General features: G+C 36.4%; 1 protein-coding gene across 2 annotated transcripts in view; it reads left to right on the plus strand.

Annotated features, from left to right (window-relative positions):
* Positions 1 to 8,792, plus strand: part of LOC150099531 (phosphatidylcholine:ceramide cholinephosphotransferase 1-like) — a 122,068-nt gene extending 113,276 nt beyond the window's left edge. For both annotated transcript variants that reach the window (XM_090404524.1, XM_090404523.1), the window contains exon 7: positions 433 to 8,792. The gene's annotated coding sequence lies outside the window, so the exon portion shown is untranslated. The remainder of the gene's footprint in view (positions 1 to 432) is intronic.
* Positions 8,793 to 26,142: the final 17,350 nt, after the last annotated feature.

Here is a 26,142-nt window from a genome sequence, read left to right on the forward strand (position 1 = left end):
TGTTTGCATTGTTTTGTGTAATTTCATTAATATTGAAGAAATTATATATATATATATATATATATATATAAAATGTTATATTATTATATTATGTTATATCTTTGACTCCCTCCTACTAAATTCTGAGAAATTGGGTTGTTTAGAATAGTTGGAAGATTGTGATATTATGTTCAGTTAATGACATTGTAACGATTCATTTTTGGATGATTTAAACCAATGTTACCAAAGTGTGGTCTACACAGCCTCTACATGAACTATTAATAAAAAAAATCAAGCTATAAACAATTTAAAAAAAATGGATTTTTGTATTTCTGTTAAATTAATCAGTTTAGATATTAATTGATCAGATATTATGTAATGCACTGTATTTTGCAATTTTTTGTTCCTTTCAGTACTTCAGATTTCACAAAATAATTCTGATAAATCCTCTAGGTTACTCAGGAAGTCTCTGAAGTTCTGCACCTGGCCACTCTTCTCTGACTTCCATGCTTCCTTCCCTTCCTTGTAGTGGTAAAGTTGCTGTGAGATATGAAAATGTACACTGAAGTGTGGGAATATCTTTGATGCTACATCAAAGTGTGCTTCAAAGAGTGCTATATAACTCATGTTGCGGCCTTCATGCAAGTTTGGCGAGCTTTAGAACTGGGTCTCATCTTTTGTCCATTCCTGTGAGTTATACCTCATTTACTGGATGAGAAATTCAATGTTGCATAAAGACTAGTGCTGTTTATTGCTGGTACATACTCTGCCAAACCTTCTGTATAAATCACAATTCCTGTGATGTTTTTGAATCTCAGCTGGTAATGGTTATTCTTGTATAATGACTTTTTGAGAGATTGGGGGAGAAAGCTGTAAAGTCACTATATCAACTAAAGTTTCCTAGTATGTAGTATTACTGGAAATAATTTTGCTGAAAAAGAATATTTTGATTATAGTTGTAGGTATAATTTTTATGTGTAATATATCAATATAAAGTTTAATACATAACTGTTTTATTGAGACAAAAATTTTGAGATCTACAAATTTTGATCAGCTGTGTATAGCATTTCTAGAACATTATTCGAAAGTGATGTGAACTTCAGAAATCAGATGCATATTCTTTACTTCTCATGAAGAATCAGAATGTTTTAGTATTTTATGTTTTTAGCTTGGACAAAATAGACTATGAAATCTATGGTCCAAAATGTGTAAGTAGATTTATAATTTTTCTTTTAGTTGTCTTTAATGATTGTAAATAAAGGGAAGGGGGAAAAAACTGTCATCTCCAATCATTTATTAAAGTGATGCTTACAGAAGTTGATTTAATAATTTGGAGGTATGGGGAAGACTTGGTTTTTTTTTTTTTTAATTATTTTTTTTATTTTATTATTTTTTTTTAACTTCATGGAATGGCAAATTTGAAATGTTACGTATATTCCAGTTTCACATTTTCTTATAGATAAGCAGCTATAAGTTGTCTTTAAGACCTGATTGTTGTGTTGATGTTAATTTATTAATTTTCTGTAAGATAATTCTCATGATCACTTTGAAATGCAGTTTTGTATGGTATGACTAAAAGATGTAAACAGTGTTGCTTTGATATTCAAAAACTTAAATATATTGATGTATTTGAGTTATTCCAGAATGACATTATTGGCAATTAGTCAACTGACTGAATAGATTTTACAACTCAAATAGGCTACATGTTCTTTATCTTAAATGCTATTCATTTCTTAAGAGAAATTCACTGTTGATTAATTTAAACAAAAAATTTATCTAAATAAAAATGAATAAAAGATTTTATTTATTCTTGAATAAAATTGAACCTTTTATTTGATGTAAAATTTATTTGTGAATAAAAGAATTTTTCAAAGAAAATTATCTTCCCTTGCAAATAATTTTATCTTGATTGTAGAGTTGAATAAATCAACTTTGCAAATAGTTTTTGAGGGAAATTTGAGAGAAAGTTACTATTAAATTTTTGATAAAATGGCAGTATTTTCCAAATTTGAGAAACATTTCAGTTTTTGCCTATTTACATTGTAGGATGGCATTTTTAAAAACATATTCTAAACTAAAACCATAACTGAAGTTTCAGATAAAATTTACATGTTATAGTAACTAATAAGAATTGACTTTGGAGCCAATAAGTTTTATGAGTTTTTGAATGAATTTTTTTCCAGATTTATGGTTGTACTCTTTTATTTTTGTTAATAAAGCAAGAGTAGAAAAAATGATTTGGAATCCTATGAGCAGGGAAATATATCTGCAGAAACATGATATAATATCAGGTAATCAAAAACGTTTGTGCCATTTTTCATAATAAAAATTAAACAATTGCAGAAATTTTTATAAGATGTTTTATTCATTAAAATAAGCACCTTCACAATCTACAACTCTTTCTCAGCAAGATGCAAGTTTGTAAATTCTGCTTTATAAAATGTTTTGTCTTTAGAAGTAATAAACCTGGCAAATTCCTCTTTAATCTGTTTTATTGTGGAACTGTATTTCACATGTGATTGTCTAGCACCAAAAAAGGATGATAATTGCTTGGGGAAATGTCAGGAGAATATGGGGGATATCTCCCATCTTAAAGCACAAATCTTCTCATGAGTAAGTTTTGCAGTATGAGGTTTTGCGTTGTCCTAAGATTAGCACTTTCTTCCGATTAACTAGTCCTGGCAGTTTCTGAAGTAGTGCATCCTGTACATGCTCAGGCATCAAGTAGATCTCTGCCATAATTGTTTGGCCTGCAGCAAGAAACTCGTAGTGGACAATACTGACTCCAGTCCACCACACACACACACACACAAAGAATAGTCTTCTGGGGATGGAGTGTGTGGTACAGGGTTGTTTGTTGACAACCAATGATAAGTTCACTTCCTGTTAGAGTACAAGATCCATTTTTTATCACAAGTGAGCAAATAATCCAAAAAACTGCTCTTTTTTATGACGTGAAAGGAATGAAGAACAAATTTGCAGAACTCTACCAAAAAACTGCACAAATGTTTTTGTTACCTGATGTTTTATATGATATGTATAATTTTTCAGGTTTCTATTCACATTTTAAACTTACATTTTTAACAAAGGTCAGATTTTCAAAACAGTTTGTAGTGAACTTCAGGATTACAGTTATACCAAGTTTCAAATTATATTACTTTTTCAAAATTATAATGATTTTTCAAAATACAGTTAAAATATATACAAAAATCCATTAAAAAAAAAAAAAAAAAGAAGAAATTTTTATGACAATGACACATTCATAGCAACACTTCATTGAAATCTTGCATTATGATCCATTTCTTCAACATATCTGACAATATCTAGAACTGGGAAGGTTGGCTGTTATGGCATGAGGTAGTTATCTTCACTGGAGCAGAAGATTGTGTACTTAAAAGTTTTTATTTCAGGGTGCAATTCCAGAGCAAAATAATACTTATTTTGCTCTGACAACAAATGCATTTTTATTTTCCTGCCAGTTGTGAATGTTTGAATACTGTTGGATGCTGAATTCTTGACATTTTTAAATGGCAGTCTTTTTAGGTCTGAAAAGATGGCCACAGCAGTATTTCTGGCTTCAGCAATAGCAAATTCAAAAAGCTGGAGAAAATGTTTCTACAGTATTTAGCAGAACAGCAAAATTGCACTACTAGTCATCTACTGGATGTAACTTGCATCACATTGCAGCGATAAAGTGATTTTTATCACTGCAATGTGATCCATTTTTATCCTGAAACATTAGGATGCTTTGACAACATTACTTTATCTGCATTAGTAGCAACACTTGCCTGTTCAAACCAAATTCTGTATATAGAATACCTGTTGGAAGAAATCTGGTATACTGAGTTGAGAGTATAGTCAGCCAAAATATATTTCTAGATATGTAGTTACCAGTGACTTGGGGGGGGCTTTTGCCATTCATGCCTAAAGTAGGTGCAGATGATGAATTTATTTGAAGCAGAGGTCGGCAACCTTTACAGACTCGCAGGCCACATTCAACTTTTATTATTAATAATCAGGCTGTAAGCGTTTAAGAGACAATAGTGAGTGAAAAAAAAGTACTTATCAGTTTTTATTATATCAATCTTAAAATCTCGATTGTCAGATGAAGTTGCCTTTGTTATCCCCACTTGTGATGACTCGCATGTTTGACTCGTGCCAAGTTGCACGGGAATATCATGAAGTATAGGTATTAAATTAATTTTAATTTATTATTCATATTATAAAATGTATTATTTAGGTAATTAAACATACATGCCATGTAAGTATAGCCGACCTCTTCTGGGCCGCCTGTTGCCGACCCCTGATTTGGAGTAATAATTTTAAAAATTTACAAATGACTTTAAGTTCAGATAGATGTTCCCTTATTTTTGAATGTGTTAGATTTCTTTTTGGTTATCTATCTTTTATTCACAAATAAATATTTTATTATTCATATCTTTCTAGATAAATTTACTTTATATTGTGTATATAATGCCAAATGGGGATTTTTTCCCCCTCTAGCCGTGATTGAAAATAGTCATCAAATCATTTATGTTAAAGTTTATATGCATACTGTAAAGAAAATGTATTCATCTGTTGGCATTGTATTAAAAAAAATCATATTTTTGTAAGTTTTTGATTTAAGTAGTTTAGAATTTACTCCATACTAAAATAAAGTTACTTCTTGTGTATAGCCTGCTGAGTGCCATATTGGAAATCTATCATTAGCTATCTGACATTTTGTAAACTAAAAATGAAAGAATTTTATTATAAATTTAGAGGATATACATTACCCCAGATCTTGTACTTCAGTTACTGTAGTTAGTCTGGTGTCATTTTTCAGCTTATGGCTTTCAAGCATTCATGATTGTGCCAAAAAATACTATAAGTTTGAGGCATTAAAAGTATTGTGGTATTTCAGATTTCCAATAATCATTGTGCTCAGCAGGTTACAGCTCTGAAGCTGGTGCTACATTGTTAATGAAAATCAAACAAATAGAATTATTAGATTGGGTTGAAAAACATTGTCCTGTTAGAAGAAAAATATTTTCAAAAATTGATATGGGTGTACACACTCTTTAGATTAATGTGGATATTAATGTTGCATTATAATTGCATAAACATTGTCATTTTAATCAAAGTAGTAAAATACTTAAATAATTAAGTTTAGCTTCCAAATTTTCTGTGTTGTAATGTGCTGTGTGTGTGTGCATGCGTGCGTGTGCGCATGTGTATATATGTATAAAAGTTATATTTTGCAGTGGAGCACATATCTATGCATGTTGGAGATCTAAAACATTTTAGAAATGGTTTTAGCTTAAGAACAATTCATATTTTTATTTTCTCCTAATAAAATTTGGATGATTTGGAAAAGATGAATACTTTATAATTTTGTGCAAAAGTTTAATTGTTGATAATCATGATGCACATTTCTCTTGTAAATGCTGTAGATACATTGCTATATATTTCAGAAAAAAAATACTAAAAACAGGAGACCTTTATTATATTTGACAACATTTGATCATTACCTGTTGTAGTACTTGTATAGATTTGCTTGTCATATGCTAATATTGCCTAATTTGCAGTGTGCTCCTTTATTACATTCCATTACATTTTTTATCAAGAAATGATTTAAAGACATTTCATTTTTAGCTTATACATTTTTCATTCTATGGTTGCTATGTACTTTTGAGAGAGTACAATTGCAAGTTGTTACATTATGTAGTACTAAAAGTGTAAATGCATGCTTTGCATATAACTATCTCATTTAGCACCATGAAAAAATGTTAAAATATAAAATTAATTCAATGTAATACATTGCTTCAATATAGTTGCAACTCATAATACAGAAAAATGTTATTCAAAATTGTAATATTTGCAATGTTCATTGTTTGTGATCAGTTTGTGATATACTGAAATATCAGTACAGGGGGGGTCCTCGAGTTACATCAAAGATCCGTTCCTACGGACCGACGTAAGGCGATTTTCAATGCAAGTCAGAATTACCATAGCCTAAGTTACTTACCTAACCTAAAACACCCTAAAGTCATACGTATATATCTAGAAACAGAATGAGGTCATAGGAAAATGAAAGGGAGAACATAATTACTGTATAGTACAGAAAAATGACAAAAATGAAACTGATAAAAACAAAATAAGAACAATCCCCAAAATGACAAGTGAAACTATACATTCTGTACAAGTGATTAAACAAAAATGAAAATAATTCTTTACCTTTTATCCTGTGGTTGAAGAGACAGTTGAGGTACCAGCACCTGCTGCAGGCCTCTCTACCGTTGTGAAAAAATGTTTCAGGCTAGTCTGGAATGATACCATCCTCTTCTCCTCGTATATCTCCCTCTAACACTGCAGGCAGTTCGTAACCCCTCGGAAGACCTTTATGTACCTAGCAGTGTTGGGATCCTCAGCCTCAAACTTGGCCAGCCCATCCTCAATGAGGGCAAAACCTTCTGTCAAGCCCTTGGTGGTTTATCTCCTGGGTTCAGGGGTTGGAACCATTTCCTCCTCCTCAATCAGTGCTTCTCTAACTAAATGAGGTCTTCTGCTGACAACTCCTCCCCATGAGATGCCAGAAGCTCTGTGACATCTTCAACTTCCAAATTCATCTGCTTCTATAGGGCAACAACTGTCTCCGCATAGCCATGGAAATCATTCACAAACTGGGGACAGTTTTTTTCACACATCTTCTTCTGCTTCACTTCATCCCAAGCATGCTCAATGTTTTGTATGGCATTATAAATGCTATACGATTTCCAAGTCTTTGAGGGGTAATTTCCTGTCTTTCAGTTGCCCTGAAAGCCATAGCAAATGTCCTGCGGAGGTACTAGGCCTTAAAGGAAGCAATAACACCCTGGTCCATAGGCTGCAAAAGGGCTGTGATGTTTGGTGGAAGGTAAACCACCTTAACATTAGGGTGAAAGTCATCCAAGTGGGCAGGGCAACCAGGGGCATTGTCTAGCACTAACAATGCCTTAAAGGGCAGACCCTTGGCTGTACAGTACCTCTGAACTTCTGGCACAAAATGGTTGGTAAACCAGTCCTCGAAGATTTGAAGTGTCACCCATGCCTTCTTATTGGACCTCCAGATGACAGGCAGTTGACCCTTCCAAATGCCCTTTAGTGCCCTTGGATTTTCAGCCTGATGGACCAACAAGGGCTTCAGTTTTAAATCGCCAGCAGCATTAGCCCCAAGAAGCAAAATCAGTCTCTCCTTACCAGCTTTATGGCCTGGTGCTGCCTTCTTCTCGTTGGCGATATAGGTACGATTAGGCATAAGTTTCCAAAATAGGCCTGTCTCGTCCACATTAAACACTCGTTGAGCACTGTAGCCCCCCCCCCCTTATCTCAGCCAACCCCCCTCAGGAAACTCACCAGCTGCTTTATCATCACCACTAGCAGCTTCACCTTGCACCTTAAGGTTATGTAAATTGCCCCGAGCCTTAAACTGCATAAACCAACCTTTACTAGCATTGAACTCTTCACCTGCACTCGTTTTCCCCCCCTTTCACTTTTTCAATGCCTCGAACAATTTTTTCGCCTTTTCTTGAATTAACATCAGGCCAATTGGGATACGGCATTAATGCTAGTCTTCCAGCCAAAGAACAAGAAGCCTTTCCATCTCAATCACGAGCCTACCACGTTTTTTCATAATCACAGTCGATTTCATGGGCGCCAATCCTTTCACGTGTTCAAGGATGCAAACTTTATCCTTGATAATAGTCCCAACTGTGGTACGACTTAAGTTCAACGCATGGCTGATGTTCGCTGGCATTTCTCCCTTTTAATGTCTAATTTCACTTCTAATGTAATGGCTTTGACATACTGCCATTAGAAGAGTCTGCCTTACGTTTGGGAGCCATATTGAAGGGTAAAAAGTCGCAAAAAAACACAAACACAAAAGTGAGACAGCAGATGTAAACAAAGCATGCGGTACCCAATGAGTGTATGCTGGGACCCAAGTGACACCACCTCTCCCAAACAAACGGCGCGTAACGGCATATTCTTCCACCACGCTCACAAAAAAGTTCACCTGTGACGTTTTGAATTTTACGTTGCGCTGCTTCATGTTGAAATTTATATTTTAAATTATTTATGGGATTACCGCCGTAAAGTCGAAACGACATAGGTCGAGGACACCCTGTATATCATAATGCATTATATGATGCTATATTGTTTAGAATGTGCTAATTTTGATAATCCTCTTTAAAAATTTTAGCCATAATCTAGCTTGTAACCATCTTTTGAACAAAAAAAAATTGATTTTTAATTTAACATTAAACTAAATGCACAGCGATAAATATATATTACACTATCTGTTATTGCTGTAGTTTTTCTCAACTAAGAATTCAGTCTTCATTTATTTTCCTTAAAAAAAAAAAAAAAAAGCATTTGTTTCAAAAGTTGTATATCTTGAATTTAATGAGAATGAATCTGGAACAAATCTTCAAAATTTTGGCTACTTCTAGATTTTTATCTAGATGTAAATTTGTAGCTAATTTTTTTTTCTCTACATGATGTATTTTCATATTTCTTTTTCATTTTAGACAGTTGTTGCCAGGTACAATAAAGGTATTGATGTTATCAAGTATGTACTTCATCTTTAGCCAATGTTTTAGGCCATTTATAAGTGTTATACAACCAGAATGTTTTTTGTAAATTCCAGCATATTAGCTCCAGTAAGCAATGTCATTGTCATGTAGCTTTGTGTACATTGTATTATTTTTCATATCATAGATTTTAAAAGTTATAACAGTATGTGAAAACAACAAATTAAATTTTTCAAAAGTTTAAATAAACTTTTTTGAAAGTTTTGAAGTTTAAATCATTATTTAAACATTTATTTCAGTGATTACTAGAAATTTTGTTATAGTAAAGAATTTTGATGTAGACATCACTTGTTGTTTTTCTTCAAACCTTTTAATGCAGGTACAAGATCCTAATCCAGAAATCCAAACTTGAGAATTGTCCATAATTCTTGTTTGGGAATTGATAATTCCCATTGATCTATTTTTTTAAATATTTTTTTAGATCTTATTTTCTAATATTGTTACCACTGAATTCTTAGTTTATTTAAAAATACCTAACTGCATCAAAGATCTTGGTCTTCCTTCTAGTATTTTTCTATCATCCTGCCATAACACATTTTCTTGCCGATCTTTCCTTTCTCTCATCTTTTTAAGTGACCCCCTACCAACCTTAGATTAGGTTTTTGCATGTTATTAATTGATAACATTGTTGATATCTTCATGATTATGTGATTCTGCCACTGATGTCATTACTTAACTCTTCTAATTTTACTTAAAACTATGTTATCTTTATACTGCAATCAACTGTTATTTAAAACTCACTTTTCACAAATTAAAATCTGTTTAAACTAATCCCCATATTAACTTTGCTCAATAGCCAAAATGTTTTCTTTGTGCTTTAGATTCTCCATTGGGAATACATATTTTCTTTTTTTTTTAATATAAAAACCTTGTGTAACCGTGAAAGAATGTGTGAAGTTCTATTTACCATATAATCGTGTTTCAAAGCTTTCTCTTTCACCTTGTATATCTTTTCTGGATTTAAAAAAAAAAAAAAATATATATATATATATATATATTTCCATGGTTTCTTCATGATTTTGGCCTAAGTAAAATTGTCTTATCTGTTTCACCAGAATCTAGCTTGTCTTTCCCTAAGTTTCTCTTCATTTCATTTATATAAGTACTGTGGAAGCTATACTACAATTGACTAGAAAATTTAATCTTCAGATCATGCCTCCTGAATGATGCAGTGTAGCTACTATAAAACTGATACCTCCATATCTGAGTATTTCTAGTCTAATATCTACTGCAGCTGCCTTTTACAATTCATGGATACATTTCCACTGAAATGTATCCATGAATTGCATTTCTCCTGGATATTTTCTTCTGGTGAAGTCTGAATTTTGAGTGATTTGAAGTTATTGAATTGGTTAGCTTATAATCTTGGGAATCTCTTCATCAGACATAACTACTATATTGATTAATATTTCCTAAATTGCATAAGCCTTTAATACTAAGATTTTAATGAGTTTAAAAAAAAATATAGTGCAGGAACTTTGCATGAATTGCTATGGATTATTTGTTTAACTGCTCTCTAATGCTGGATATTGAAATTCTTGTTAGTTACTATAAGACTATTCCAAAAGTATTTTTGACACCTCAAAGGACTCATCATGGAAATCTGCTCCACTCTACACACCTACCATTTGTTTTATAATTTCCTGTATCCAGTGTTAGGCATTTGAAATTTGGTTGCTTTTGTTTGTTAATGCAGTTAATTTCCTGCACTAATCTGTAATGTACAAACCAAGTTTCTCTGCATGAAAGCATCTGAAATTATGGCTACTATCTAATGAAGCAGTCCTTCCCCCCTCCCTTTCTCCAATATCAAACCTTTAATTGTTAGGTCCAAGAACTGGAAACAAAACATCCAGGTTTCAAGCTTCTAAGGCTTTGGATCTGTATAGATTTTTTCAGAAATTAGGTACTTTTTTCTGAACTAAAATATATTAACATTTTCTGAAATTTACATTCAGCAAACAAGGATAGCAAACTGTCCTCTTTTAAATGTTCTGTGAAAGAGAATGATCGGTTAATGGTTATGAAAGATATATATACACACAGTTCTTTAAATTGGTAATTTTTTTTTTAAAATAATGCAGTTAGCCTAAGATGCCATAGTCACCCATCTAGGAAGTCCCTTTGTCATACATATACAGTTCATCATACCTAGCCTTAAACATCTTCAAATTTTCTGTAGACACCACACTCAAGGCAAGGTATTCAAATCATTCACAACTCTGCATGCAAAAACCTGCTTCTCACACCCTCTTGTTCTATCCTAATCTCCCACCATTTTATGAAAAATCTCTTCAATGTTAACCCTATAACAATCCATTACTAACTTGTCTCTATCATATCCCTCTTCCTCCTATCCACTAGACTGTAAATTGCATCTTCTCAACCTTTCCTCATATTCAACATTCCAAAGATCAGAAACTACCTTAGTCATTTGTCTCTGGACCCTTTCCAACATCTCTTTTGTCTTTTTTAAGACCAATTCTGTGCACAATAGTCTATATATATATATATATATATATATGGCCTAATCAAGGCTTATACAATGGAACAAGGATCCTTTTACTTTTACAAATCAGTGTCCTCTGCATCATTCCCAGAATTCGTTGTTGTCCTCACAATTTTGGCAATGTGTACTCTAAATTTTAGATCCTTATCACTCCCAACATCTCTATTTCCTCCACTTCCATTAAATAGTATTTTTAATCCTTTCTCAGTGCTGTTTCCACTCTATTGAGCTTCTAACACGAGTTCCTCCCAGCATTTAAGCCTTAACACACAAAAATGTTTATTTACTTAGTTGCTGGTTTTATATTCACCATCTTCATATCAGTTTGTCACAGTACACAAACAGTAACAATTAGTAAATAGTGGAAATAGTTTAAAATGTAACAACACAGAAAACTGCAGTCCTAATTAGTACCATCTGTTGTTGGATACAGAGACTGACAAGTATTATGGCAGGTCTGAACTAGCCATAACTGTCTCCCAGATTTTTGATAAATTGTTACAGCCGTACTTCTTTAGGTTTGGGAAACATATTAAAGCTGTTGATTCCAAAAACAGTAACTTGTAATAATATGTGAAGCACTGTTTTTTCTCATCGCCTGAATGAAGGGGTGTCCAAGGCATGGACACCTGACAGTTGCTATGGCTAGTCCAGACCTGCCTTAGCAATTATGCCAAATGTTTTCTGAGGTAAATGTCAACCAATCTTGCTATCTGTCTATAGTAAACCACTTTGTATACATCCTGAATGTGATAAAGGAGAGTTTTCCTTAGGTAAACAGATGAAGGCTGCTAGTTTAGTTTTTATATGGTTTAAAGGTAGTGTAGATCTGGTATTAAGCACCCTGGATATCTTTTTGGATTTGCCCTGAATGTATGAGAGGGAAGTTTTACTGTGATCTTGTGTAATAGGGAAGAGATTTGAGGGTACATTTAGTTTCTTTTTCTCTTTTATGGGATTATGGCTGGCTATTATAGAAAGTGTGGCAAAGACAGGTGAGTTCAGCAATAAGAGAGCATTAGAGCAGAGCTCTGGCTCTGTGTGTGTTAGTTTTTAGCATATATTGTTGTGCTGGATCGTGTGATTGTGCAAATATCTTCCACTACGCATAGACACTTTAAATAGAACAAAATAATGAACCATCTGTTTCCAATACAATGCCAGTATCTTCCCCATTCAGTAATTAATACCATATGACTCGACCATGGTATTCTCCTGAGCTTGTAATTTCCAGCATTGCAATTCAGCATGTATCATTTCTATTTAATTAAAACATAAAATAAATAACTTTTATTATTAAAAGACCAGAAGATAAATGATAAAATATACAAAGAGCCAACAATCACGTTATAGATTGGAGAAACAGTTCTATGCCTTGCAGCGAGAATGACTACAGATACAGAACTTTAAAAGAAGCAGCTGTGGTACTATGCACAGGCAATAATTTAAATAGAAATCAGGGCATTGTTCTTAAAGACATATGGAAAAATCTCATCTCTCTCAGTTCGACAGAATTACAATATGCAAATAATTACAAAACACGTGGTCATGTACCGGAATCTGACTGAAGCTTTCGAACACATGCACGCCTTCCAACAGAAGGAACAAAATGTAACGGCCTAACAGTTACTAAAGTGTATGTTTGAAATGTAACTCAATGTATTTGTTTTCACACCAGTTCAGCCTTGAAAATGCTAGACAGTGGCTAGTGAAACTTGTTGGCTCTTTGTATATTTTATCATTTATCTTCTGGTCTTTTAATAATAAAAGTTATTTATTTTAATACATCAGACCAAATATGTACAATTTAATTGAAACATCTTGGCTGATCGCTGTTGCCATCTGGTGACAAACTAGTCGCATCCTTAACTGAGACCCCCCCCCCCCTTCTGAATGCTATGATCAAATCTAACACCGAGTTTCTTCTTTCATGAGTTGCTGGAGGAAGTTGTCTCTACCTATATCATCACAACAATTCAAGGAAATTCTCCTTTATTCATAGGTTTTCTCAACTACCCAATCAACATTTGGCTAATGTAAGTCACCCATTTCTTCGTCCTCTGCAAACGAACTGCCAGGTCTGTAACAACCCACCGTATATGTTTCATCTCATTGGTCTACAATTCAGAGCAGATAGTGCCGAATGGTTATTGAAACATTTAATATTTCATGTAGTGACTACAAACTTGAGGATAGAATGAAGATTCATGGATTAAAAATTTCGTTTATAGGCAGAAATTGATAAATATCTGTTTCTAAAAGGGATTTTTTTAGAGTAATGCCAAAGAAATTTTTCAATGAATATATGAAGATAAAGAATCACACCTGAAATTTGTGCAAGAGTGCATCTAGCAGGAGGACTGGCTCCTTCACTTTTAGAATGCTGAATTGATTGGAACGGGTTGCCAGAGGCAGTTGTGTGAGCACTTGGTTAATGAATGAGTTTGATACACTATCTGATAAAAACATGGATGCCTTCTCATCCCAACTCTAACATGAAAGGCATTAATGGGAGTTGGTCAACCCTCTGCTGGAAGAAAGGCTTTCCACTTGATATGGCATGTTGCAATAATTCCTTTCCATTCTTCCAGCCGATCATTAAGGTCGGTTACTGGGCGATTCGGCCTGGTTCTCAATCGGCGTTTCAATTCATCCTACAAATGTTCGATTGGGAATCTGTGCAGGCCAGTCAAGTTTGACACCTATATCATTAAACCATTCCTACAGACCTCACTTTGTGGATGGAAGCATTGTGTTGATACAACAAAAGGTCTTCACTAAACTGCCACAGTACTGTTGTACTTTGGAAGTAAAGAATTGTCGAGAATCATAGTCTGCTGCATTGACTCATTCCTTGTTACTGTAAGTAGGGGGGGCTCAGACCAGATCATGATACCTCCTCCACCATACTTTACGTTTGGTGCAAACATTCAGGTATGTAGTGGTCTACTGGCATCCTCCATACAGACACATCCGTCACACTGCCAGGTGGTGAACGGGCATGGAAACCCAATGTACTTAATTTCCCGACGACTAGCTATGGTGATGACGTTGCTTACAGAGGCATTTCTGGAACTTGGTAGTGAAAGTGTTTCAACCAAGGACAGGTGTTTTTTTTTTTCTTCACGATTCGACAGTTCCACTCTGAGATTTTGACCTACCCCTACATGATTGTGCTGTTGTTGCACCTAGGCGTTTCTACTTCACAATACAGTTAATCAGGCAGCTGCAGCAGGGCAGAAGTTTCTCAAAATGAGCTTTGTTGCAAAGGTGGCATTCTACGATTGCCACTTTGAAAGTCCCAGCTCTGCTTACTGCACTAAGCAAATATGGCGTTAACAAAGGCCAATGACAAGTGATCACTGTCTCGCTGGCACACAAATTGAATCTGGGAAGTGCCACAGCAGATGCAACAATTGATTTCTGTTAATGAATGCATACTTGTGCATCCATGTCTCAGATTAGGACTGGAACCCATAGCTTGTTAGTTGGAAAGTGGGTACTCAGTCATTTCGGCTGGAATCATCATAATAAACTTTTTCATATGAAACTGGCTAACACATCTACAGTTGAAAAGCTCTATAAAGGTTTGTCGACTGCAGGTCTTTCCTACCAAAGGGCATCATCATTACCGAATGAGTTAGGGAACTAGTAAATAGGCTGAAAATTTAGAAGTGCTGGGGATCGAATGGGGGACTTTCATATGCTAATTGGCCTTTGAAGAGAGGAAGGGGGATTAACTGTGTTTAATCCTGTTTGACAGTTACTTCAGCTGTAATTCCCAAATGACAACCACCACCTAACTTCTCTACTGCAATATGTCAACTTACGGCAGTAAGCACATTGTAGTGACCTGGCTGTATGTTTGCTACAGTACGAATTCAGCTGACTCCCAAGCCATATTTATGTCTTTAGACTGCAATTTTCAACCAGGGCAAGCGTCAGCTACTAGGCGGGGCTGCAGGTGGTGGACAGAACGGCTTGCAGATATGTAAGCTAGTTGCAATGAGGGGCAACCTGACCAGCCCCGAACGGAGGCGGTAGTGCTAATAGGGCATTACCAAACACTGTAACATGGTCAGGTCTTCATATCGCATCGTCCGGCATGTCTGTTACCAAGGGCAGAGAAGGAACTGGTCGAGGAAGCCAAGTGCTGCCAACTAAATTTAGTCGGGCTCTCTTCGACCAAGAGGAGAGGCTCTGGAACTATTGACCTGGATGGGGGGGGGGAACTACTACTACTCTGGTGTGAGCCCAACAGTGTCTGCTAAGGTGGGTGTGGGGATACAAGCCCCGGCTGTCAGACTGTGTTAAGGCTCCAGCTGGAAAACCACAACTTTGCTGTGGTGCAAGCCTATGCACCTAATCTGGAGTCAGAATACTCTGCCTTCCTAGAGGAAATGGATGCTGCTTTTGACAGGATGACAGACATGGAATCAGTCCTGCTGATGGGTGACTTTAATGCACATATTGGAACAGATGACCAGACATGGAGGGGGTGTGGTTGGGAGGAATGGAAACCCTGACCTTAATGTGAATGGGTTGAAATTGTTGGACTTCTACTGTACTAACAGCTTGTCCATAATGAATACCTTCTTCGCACCGAGAAGTCCATAAGTATACCTGGCACAGGGATACACTTGGACAAAGGTCTCTCTCTCTGATTGACTTTTTTATAGTCCCAATAGACCTATTTTCCTCAGTGCTGGACGTTCTGTGAGGAGAGGGGGCAGAACAACTGACCACCACCTTGTTGTCTGCACTCTATGGCTACAGAAACCAAATGCTACCATCAATACTGGTAGACCTAAGCAGCTATACTGCATGAAATGGGAGACATTGGAAAATAAGGCTGTGAGAAAGAATTTTGTAGATGCAGATAACATCTCCTCCAGGTTCAAAGAGATTCCCAAGCATACTGCAGATGAGGAGTGGGAGCTGTTCAGATAGCTGTCACTATCTCTTCACTCTCATGCTGTGGCAGAAAGTGGCAACAGGCAGTGAGAAAAGGACCTCTTGTTGGAAACAAGAGGTCCAAAAAGTTGTCTGGGCAAACAAGGAGGCCTAACATGGCTTAGGGTCAGGTCACCTGAGATGCATCTCCAGTACACTGAGACGCAAAAAGTAAGGTTTGGGAGTCCTTTGGAGAATGATTACTCATCCTATGCAAATGCAAACAAAGTATTCTGTCATACCATTCGCTGCCTTCGAGGGAGGAAATCATGCACAGCAAGGGCAATTAAGGCCTCTGATGGTACACTTCTAATAACTGAGAAGGATATCCTACACAGATGGAGGGAATACTTTGAGAGCCTTCTCAACCCAGGTGGCACAGCAGTAATCACTTTAGCAACATTGGCTGCTAAAGTGATTACATTCTCTCTGGCTTTATTTACCAATTATAGCAAATATCATACTATATAAAATATTCTGCCTGCAGTGCCCTCAGCCCAAAATGCTTGCATTTAGCAACATTGAACTGGCATTGTTATTTGCCATAGAACCAGTTTCAGATCAGCCTGCAAGAATCAGGATCAGAAATGATACTTAGCACCTTTCCCAACTTTGCTTTATTGGCAAATAATTGTATATTACCGTCCAAGACCAATCCTGATATCGTTAGTCTACAAGTTAAATGACAATGGCCCAAGTATAGAACTCTGTAGTACCCTAATGGTTACCTATCTCTTAAACGTTGCACTTTATACATTGGTTTCTGTTACTTATCATTCAGCTGCTCTCCTATCCATATCACAAGTCTATTTTGCATACCCAAATTACTCTCCATTCTTATTGTCAACTCTAAAGATGTCACAGTGACTGATACCAACTATTAGTTGCTAGACATCTTTAGAGTTGACAGCAAAAACTGATTTGTAAGCACAATAAGGTTGACATTAACAGCAAAAGGTATTAAAGTCAGCTTTAATTACTTCCTAAAGAGATCAAAATTATTATTCAAGGCAGTTAACCGTAAAAACTCCTTTTGAATAGTAAAAAATGCCAGAAAACAAAATATCCATTCTTTTGAAAATATTCAAGATAAGTAGAAGGAAAGGCTACTGAGATAAGAGGCACAAAATATTGTTTTTCTTTATCAACTGCCAACATTGCTTTTTTTTTTTTTTTGCAATATGATCTGTTATAAAGGGGAGGGGTGCTGTGGCAACCAAGTATTGGTGGTATAAGCTTAATACCATAAGTTAGAGGAAACCCTTCATATCTTTCTGTAGCCTATTCCCCTTAATCATTACCTATCCCACAACCCTCTCTGGCTTCACATATCCTCTTCCCCCATGCTATCCTATTCCTTTTTTGTCTACTCATATATTCACTTCCACTTGGAGCATACATCATTCTCACACTGTATCTATCCCTGTCCACCTTAACCCTTCTTGTTTCCATGTTTATCTCGCACTCCTGCTCTCTTATTCTCCTCACTCACATTACTCATCCTTTAATCTCACCTACCTTACTCCTCCACAGCTTCTATCAACAGTCTCTCCAGATGAGACACCAGAATCATTTGAAACATTCAATAACTCGTACTCTCTTCTTCCTTCCAACTCACTCTATACACTTATTCACAAACTGTACTTCTTTCTTCTCGCACATTTCTGCTTAACATACTATTCATGATTTTTGCTCTGTCTTAACCATCACTGTCGTACGTGGGTATACCTTTCCTACTATGCTATTTTCTTTTATTCTCCTTAGCAATCTCTTGATATCCCATTCTCACATTCCCTTTTGTTTCTAACAAATCATTTGTTCTTACAACTACTAACTCTTTCTGACTTGCTCCTGATATCCAGAACCTCAATCACTCTGCTTGATCTGCTTCCAGGAAAACAAACTTTGTGCATTCTCTTATAATGCCTCTAATAGTCCCATAAAGTTCTCTTCATTTTATTCTACATATGCTTCATTTTCAACTCTGCTTTCAAATCAGAAAGCATCATTCACTCTGGTTATCTTGCCATGAACCACAGATGCTTTCACTTGCACTGTTTCTTCAGTTTCACATATTTTCATATTCAGTCACACTCGTTTTTTTTTTCGCATGCTTATTTCAGATAAGCTTTCGCATATCATCAGACCCGCTTTTTCACCAGTCACAATCTTTTTCTTGCCATTTTGTTTTTTTACAACTCCATGTTTCATACTCTGATTCCAACAAGCCTCAAGTTCATCAGCATGGCACATTTCCTGCAAGCATGCTTCTCTTATTCAACCTCTCTACATAACATTATCAAAAAATCCACTCCAAGTTATTTTGCTTTCCTGTTGACCTATGTAATGATCTCTCTCTCACTACCCTTTTGTTGCAGAGTGCAGAAGAAACAGAGAATTTAAAATAATACACAGTATAAAAACTCAATTTACCATTGAAAATGAAGGAGCAGATTTCCCTAATGATGTATGTCTATTTTAATTTCAGTTGGAGTCATACCTTTCTTTTCAAAATATTTGATGGCATGATAATGTTTTCCATTTTTATAAAAAAAAAAAAAAAATGCTCTACACACTTATTCTGATGGTTACTGAACAGAAACTACTCATCAGATGTTTTGAAATTTTTCATGTTCCCTCTAAAATGAAAGATTAGAAGGCAAAATAAAAAAAAAATATATATATATTGCTGTTTCATGTACTATCTCTGAGGCCATGAACTTTTCAAATGCCATTTGTATAAGATCTGATAATATTTGAGTGCTGACAAGTGACATTATTTGGAAGAAAATTGTTGACAGGTAATTAATAATGTAAATTATGTAGTACTGTCCGTAGTATCCTGTACATATCAGGAAATTGAGTTTTAGCAAATTTTTGAGATGATCAGTTTGATGGGAGAGACTTTTTATGAATTCAATGTTTTTATACATGATTTTATATTGTATGCACAACTATTTTATTTTGACATGTGACACTTAAAAAGTTGAATCATGCTATTATTATTATTACTATGACATCTCCAAGGACTCATCACAGGAGGACACTAGACTCTGCTACACACATCTCACCATTTTCCCCTACCAGTTAATTCTCCAAATACATATGACACCAGTACCATGTACTGCCCATCACCACAGCAACAGCATTTTTTTTTTTCTGTAGATTGTGTTCTCATGTTCTCTATAAACATGAGATCTTTTGCAAAAATAAAAATTCAAACTAAAATAATGACTTTATTTGACAGTCGAGATGTAGATCATTTTGGACGTGTAATGGACACTACCCATCAAGGATTCAGTTCTTGCTTGGCAACTCATACAATGTTAGGTAGGGTTGGGACTAATGGGGGTCTTAAATTCATGTACACTAATACTAGGAGTATTAGGAACAAGAAGGAAGAGTTTTTGGCCATGGTTGGCACTTCCAGACCACAGGTTATAGGTATTAGTGAAACATGGCTGACTAGATGATATAACTAGTGGGATTGAATGTGATGGGTATAGTGTGTTCAGGAATGACAGAGAGAATAAAATGGGGGGAGGAGTATTGTTGATGATAGCTGATGAGCTCCGGCCAAGGAGAATAGAAGTTGAATTGCAGGATAGAGAAAAGAGCACATTTGAGGCCATTTGGTGTGAGATTGTGGCTAGCAGAACTAAATATACAATTGGGTGCTGCTATAGACCAGGTGATGGAAAAGATGGTGGTGACAGTATGCACAAGCAAATAGAAGAAATGGGTGGAAGGAGGGTGATTATTATGGGAGATTTCAACTATGGTCGCATTGATTGGAGTGAGGAGAGGACACACGGGAGGAAGGAACTGGACTTTATGCGGTTATTAAGGGATAACCATCTGCGACAGCATGTAATGGATAATACTAGGGGTCAGAGAGTGCTTGACCTAGTAATTACATCTGAGGATTTGGCTGTAACAAATATGACCACATTGCCACCAATCGGTGAGAGTGATCATAGGGTCTTAACTTGGGAGGTGGCTAAAGGTGTAGAATTTTCAATTAAGACAGGGTACATGTGGAATTATCGGGCTGGAAAGTATGACAAGCTTAGGAGTTTGATTGGTTCAGTGCCATGGCATGTACAACTGCAAGGACTAGAAGTTGATAGTGCATGGGAGGTAGTTAAGAAGTGCTTGCATGAAGCAATGGCTGACTGTATACCTAGAGTCCGAATAATAAATCAAGTAGGGGTTAAATGGATGAATAACACCATTAAGTTTGAGTTGCAAAAAAAGAAACAACTATGGAGGGAATTTAAGGAGAAGGGTGACCGGCAGGCACATGAACGGTATAAAGCGCAGGCCAGAAGGGTGATGAGTGTGGTAAGAAAAGCAAAAAAGGATTACGAAAGAACATTGGCCATGCAGGCTAAAGAGAATCCCAAACAGTTTTTTCATTATGTTGCAAGTAAAAGGAAAAATGTACATGGCAGATTGATTTTAAAGAATGCCGATGGTAGGGAGGTAACTGAATCAGTTGAGATAGTTGAGTTACTGAGTGAGCACTTTGCAAAAGTATATCATCCAGGTGGTGACATTGCAGAAACGAATAAACCAGTAGATTATACGGGAATTGTGGTTAATGAAGTGGAGGTGAGTAGTCTATTGCATAACCTCAATGTCAATACATCTGTGGGATTGGATGGTATACCAGCTCGTGTTGTACGAGAAGCAGCTAAAGAATTGTCAGTACCCTTGACCATTTTGTTTAATTTGAGTCTCGGGTCTGGGTTAGTCCCGAGCGGGTGGAAAGAGGGGAAAATAGTTCCACTGCATAAAGGTGGTTCCAAGACTGCTGTAGTAAATTACCGACCGATTAGCATATCAGGAATCATTGTCAAGGTCTTAGAGAAAATAGTCAAGAGGAAAATACAAGATTGGATAGAAGAAAATGGGATACTGTATCGGGGACAGCATGGTTTTGTGAAGGGTAGGTCATGCCTTAGTAACTTGCTCACGTATTATAACACAGTGACGGCTGAACTGGATAAGGGTAATGGGTTTACGGTGATTCTACTGGACCTTGCCAAGGCCTTTGACAGGATTCCACATGGAATTCTAATCAGTAAATTGCAGCATATGGGAATGGACATAGGGTTGGTGAGATGGATAGGAGGGTGGTTAACGGAGAGATATCAGAGAGTGGTTTACTCGGGAGTAGAGTCCACAAGACGGCCTGTGACTAGTGGTGTGCCACAAGGATCTGTTCTTGGACCACTGCTGTTTAATCTGTTCATAAATGATATAGGAAATGATCTGAGAGGAACAGTTCATTTGTTTGCGGATGATGCGAAGTTGGGTAGGGCAATAATGAATGCAGATGACGTCAAAATTTTGCAGGATGATTTGGATAGATTGGAGGTCTGGGCTAAGGAGAATGGATGTCAGTTTAATGTGGCAAAATGTAAGGTTATGCATTTTGGGGTGAAAAGATTGGCGGCAGTTTATTGCATTGGTGGAACCGTGCTCCAGGAAATTGATGAGGCACAAGATTTAGGAATGTTGGTAGATAAGGAATTGAAATTTAGGGGACACATTGCAAAAGTGACCAAAACAGCTCATCAAATCACTTGGTTGCTGAAGAATACGTTGACAAGCAGATTATTGTTCCTCTATATCGAGCCTTGATAAGACCCCATCTAGACTACTGTGCTCAGATTTGGTCATCTAGGTTTCTTCTTGATGGGGAGAGGATCCAGAGGCGAGTGACCAAGATGATAGCAGGTCTGTGGAATGAACCGTATGAGAACAGGTTGAGGATTTGTGGGTTGCAAAAATTGGTTGATAGGCGGAGGAGGGGAGATATGATTGAGACATTCAAATTACTGAAGGGTTTCTATAAAATTAATTCAGAAGATATTTTTGAGAACAGGGCTGGTTGTGGGAGGACTAGGGGACATCCATGGAAACTGGGCAAAAGTGTGGTTAGTAAAGGTGTTAGAGCTGGGTTCTTTACTTTTAGAGTAGTGAATGAGTGGAATGCGCTCCCTGAGTCTGTGGTGGATGCTGTGACAGTGAATGAGTTTAAGGCGAGGTATGATAGATACTGTATGAATGTCAAATAGTTGTGATGAATATGATTTGGGGCCTCCCTCGATGAGTCCAATGACTCCCCGGAGTTGCCCGTAATAATAGTAATAGTAATGTTAGGCTGGTTGACTGAGTGAAATCCCACTGAAGGCAAATGCAAAAGCTTTAAGTTAGAATTGTGGTGAATGAACCCACTGCACACATGAGTGGTGTGAAAAAGTACTCTGGGTTAAAGACCAATTTCTAGAGTAAGGAAAGTGGATTATCTAATAATGCACTGTACCTTTTATCGGTAGATACACAAAAAGAGCTGGATAAAACAATGCAATTCACTGTTTTATTCCATAGTTACACTTGAATTGGTTTCATCTTGTTAACTTACATTTTACTGTCTACTTCTGATAACAATGGAGGAAGTGAAGGATTCGAACCTGTTTAAAAGTAATTTGGAATCTGTTCTGCATGTGTTTATAATGAATCCCAAAATGTTTCTGTATCAGGTGCTAGAGTAGCTGGAGAACATAGCAGTGGATTTGAGCTGTGCTATTGTGCTATAAAAAAAGTGCTTTTTTAGCAGTGTATAGTGAGCCTTGCAAATTGTGCTACATTTTTTTCAGTAATACAAGTGGTGCTGCTTTTGGAGTGTAGTTGTTTATAGTGTTATTTTTGGGTTACCGAGAGGGCAAGGTCAGAGTCGGATCATCTATGGTGGAAGAGAAGATAAGTTTTTGAATTTAGTATAGTTAAATATGGTTTATACTTATAGTATTGCATAAGTAAATTAGCTTACACTAGAGCGTATAACATAGTATAGTAGTGTTTAGCATTTAGTAGTAGTAGTTCCTTGGCACTATTTTAATGATGGCGGCAGCTACAGCTCCAATTACAAATGGCGTCACCAAGTTCTTCTCTCTCTCCCCCCCCCCCCCCCCCCCCATAGGACTATTTTGTGGTATCTATGCGTCCTGGCTGTTGGATATGTGGCAGGTGAGAGAAGGGGAATTTAATGAGTTAGATATTACAATAACCGACCTCATTGCATCAGGGCTGGGAGAATCTCAACCTAGAGAGACGAGTAGTGTTATAGAGGGTGAGAATGAGGAATATGAACAAAAAAATAAGACTGGGGAGGGTGGAAGGCTTGAATGATTGTGAAGTTTTCGGAGGTTGTCTTGGTTGGGAGGATGAATGGTGAGCAAGAGAGTGGCTAACTTGCAGAGAGAGAGAGGAGGTGGAATGTATCGGGAATAAGATTAGGCAAATCAGGAGGAGTGAGAGAGAGTTATGGGAATGGAAACAGTCGGAGTGCTGGAACTAGGGATAGTGATGCCAGGACAGCAGGTAAGTAGAGGAACACAGAGAGAAAGGGTTAGAGGAGAGTGAGGGATGCAGGTGAGCAATCAAGGAATAGAGTGGTATGATGTATGGAGACTCGATCTGTGGTGTACAAGATAGAATGTCAGAGGAGTATTTGCCTGGAGGAATGATAGAAGGTGTGGCTATGGCAATTAAGTGGGCTGGATGTGATGATTATGATACTGGGCAAAATGACTTAGAGAGGCAGTGTAAATAGTGTGGCAAGAGATCTGAGATTCATGCTTAAGGTTGTACAAAAGAAAACGCCGAGAGGAAAGATGTGTGTGTTACACAGGTATGATAATGATGAACTTGAGCAGAAGAGCAGTAATAATGAATAGCATAATAGAAGAAAGGATTGGAATATGTGGATGCTTGGAGGACATAAAGGAGCTGTATGCAAAAGGCCACTTGCATTTGAATGAGGAAAGATGTAGGTATCTAGAGAGATGCCTATGTCCTTCAGTGACATTTTTATGCTTTATACCAGCGTTTCTCAACCTTTTTGCCCTTGCAGAACCTTGGAATAATATCCATGTTGTAGGGAACCCCTACATAATAATTATTATATATTATTGTTAGTATCTTTCTTTATTATGTATGAATTTAAAGATCATGAGGAAAACAAATAAGTGCTATAATAACTATCGTTTATTTGTAATTTTCAAAATAAGATAAATCAAAGTAAAATGTCATATAAACAAAAATATGTGCCAAAGAATTGTTATTTTTGAAACAACTATAAATAATAAAGTTTAATTTTCAAATGTGAAACCTGTGCTTGTCGTTTGGTACACAAATACTTAATTCGGGGTCAGATTTTAGATAAACACTGATTTCATCTTCAACAGAAAGGAGATGATTTCTGTCTTTGCTCTTAATACTTGTCAAACAAGAAAAAGTTTGCTCGCACATGTAAGACATTGAAAACTGCAGCAATATATTTATTGCTTTCCTATGAATAGTAGGATACTCTTCTTTAACAGAAATCCAGAACTTGTTCAGGGATATCTCAACTTGAATGTACGATCAGATTGCAGCCCACAAAGTTCTTCCTCTTCTCTTAAAGTCAAGTTCTCAGGATGAGCAGAAGATTCCGAGTCTCTCACCCATATTCTTTTCCTTTTCTCTGCAATAATTTCTGCTACCAAATAACTTGTTTCCTACATTTGTGTTGGAAGGGATGGAAAATAATGTTTGATTATTATCATCAGTTCTTCCAGGTGGGTTACAATAAGACTTGAAATTTAATGATATCCTCCTTTACTTTTAAGCCCAACCAGTAATTGAAACATATCAAGATTCCCTTTCACAACATGATTTTTCCAAAGATTCAGCCTTCTTTTAAATCCAAGAATCTTGTCACTTGAAGTTAATATATTTTCTCCAGGGCCCTGCAGTGACTTGTTCAGCATATTAATATAATGAAAAATGTCAGCTAAATAGGCTAGCATCTGCACCCACTTTTGATCTTCAAAACACTTGGCAAAATCTTGTTTTCTTCAAAATATCTTTGCAATTCATCTTTTAGCTCAAACACTCTATTTAGAACTTTTCTTCTAGTTAGCTGGATTTCTGTACAGAGCAAAAGATTTATATGCTCTTTGTCCAGGTTTTTAAACATTCTGGATTGAACTGGCCTTTGTTTAATGAAGTTAACCATTTTTGTGGCATCAAAAACTTTTTTCAGTTCATCTCCAAGAGATTTTGACATCAACACTTCTCTGTGAATAAAACTGTGTGTTGAGACAACACTAGCATTTTCTTCTTTTACATGAGAAACAAAACCTCTTATGGAGCCAACCATGGATGGAGCACCATCAGTACAGAGTTTGTGGACTGCAGAGTTTGGTAGATAGGAGAGGTGATATGATTGAGACTTTTACAACTGTTGAGAGGTAGTTACAGAGTTGACACTGGGGAGTTCTGTCGCTTGGTGGAACAGCGAGGAGCAATGACGGGGCGGGGGGGGGCATCCCTGGAAGTTACAAAAGGAAGCTGTGAGGAGTAGTTTCTTTACATGGAGGGTGGTTGAACAGTGGAATGCATTGCCTGATAGTGGTGACAGCAATAACAGTCAAGGAGTGGTATGATAGACTTTGTGTTTCTGAAAGACCTCCCATGATGAGTCTTGACTCCATAGAGGCCTGAATAATAATAATAATACTGGTTTTACATGTGACCCTTAAAACCAACGCAGGATCCTTCAGTTATGGAATGTTCTTTAACAGATACTAAACAGCAAATCTAAGTATATGCAAAGATTAACTATGTTCAGTACCATTAGGAAGGTGCTTGAAAGCAGAATCCTTACGTTACTGAATACAATTCTAGCATCATTATCATGCCATGTCTGCTTTAGATGTATATATGACTCCCTTTACTCAAAGGGATTAGCCTTTAGCAGATCACTGCATGAAAAGTAAGCAACCTATTTCTGAGTAAGTTCAAATGACAAATAGCTTGAAAATCCTACTTCATGAGGTCCTATTACACTTAGGACCTCATAAAAAACAACAACAAAAAAATGGCTTAAAGTACTGTTTTAATTCTTGATTACTTAGATTATTCCAAAGCAACTAATGCAAATGTGTAATATCTGTAAATTACATATATTCTTTTACTAATATGTAAATTAGGAGAATGTTTTATGGGATGAAAACACTGGGGAAACCCATCACCTGG

The sequence above is a fragment of the Typopeltis vanoorti genome, chromosome 14, assembly GCF_054136105.1.
Source record: "Typopeltis vanoorti isolate ZY-2024b chromosome 14, IOZ_Tvanoo_1.0, whole genome shotgun sequence".
Lineage (NCBI taxonomy): Eukaryota > Metazoa > Arthropoda > Arachnida > Uropygi > Thelyphonidae > Typopeltis > Typopeltis vanoorti.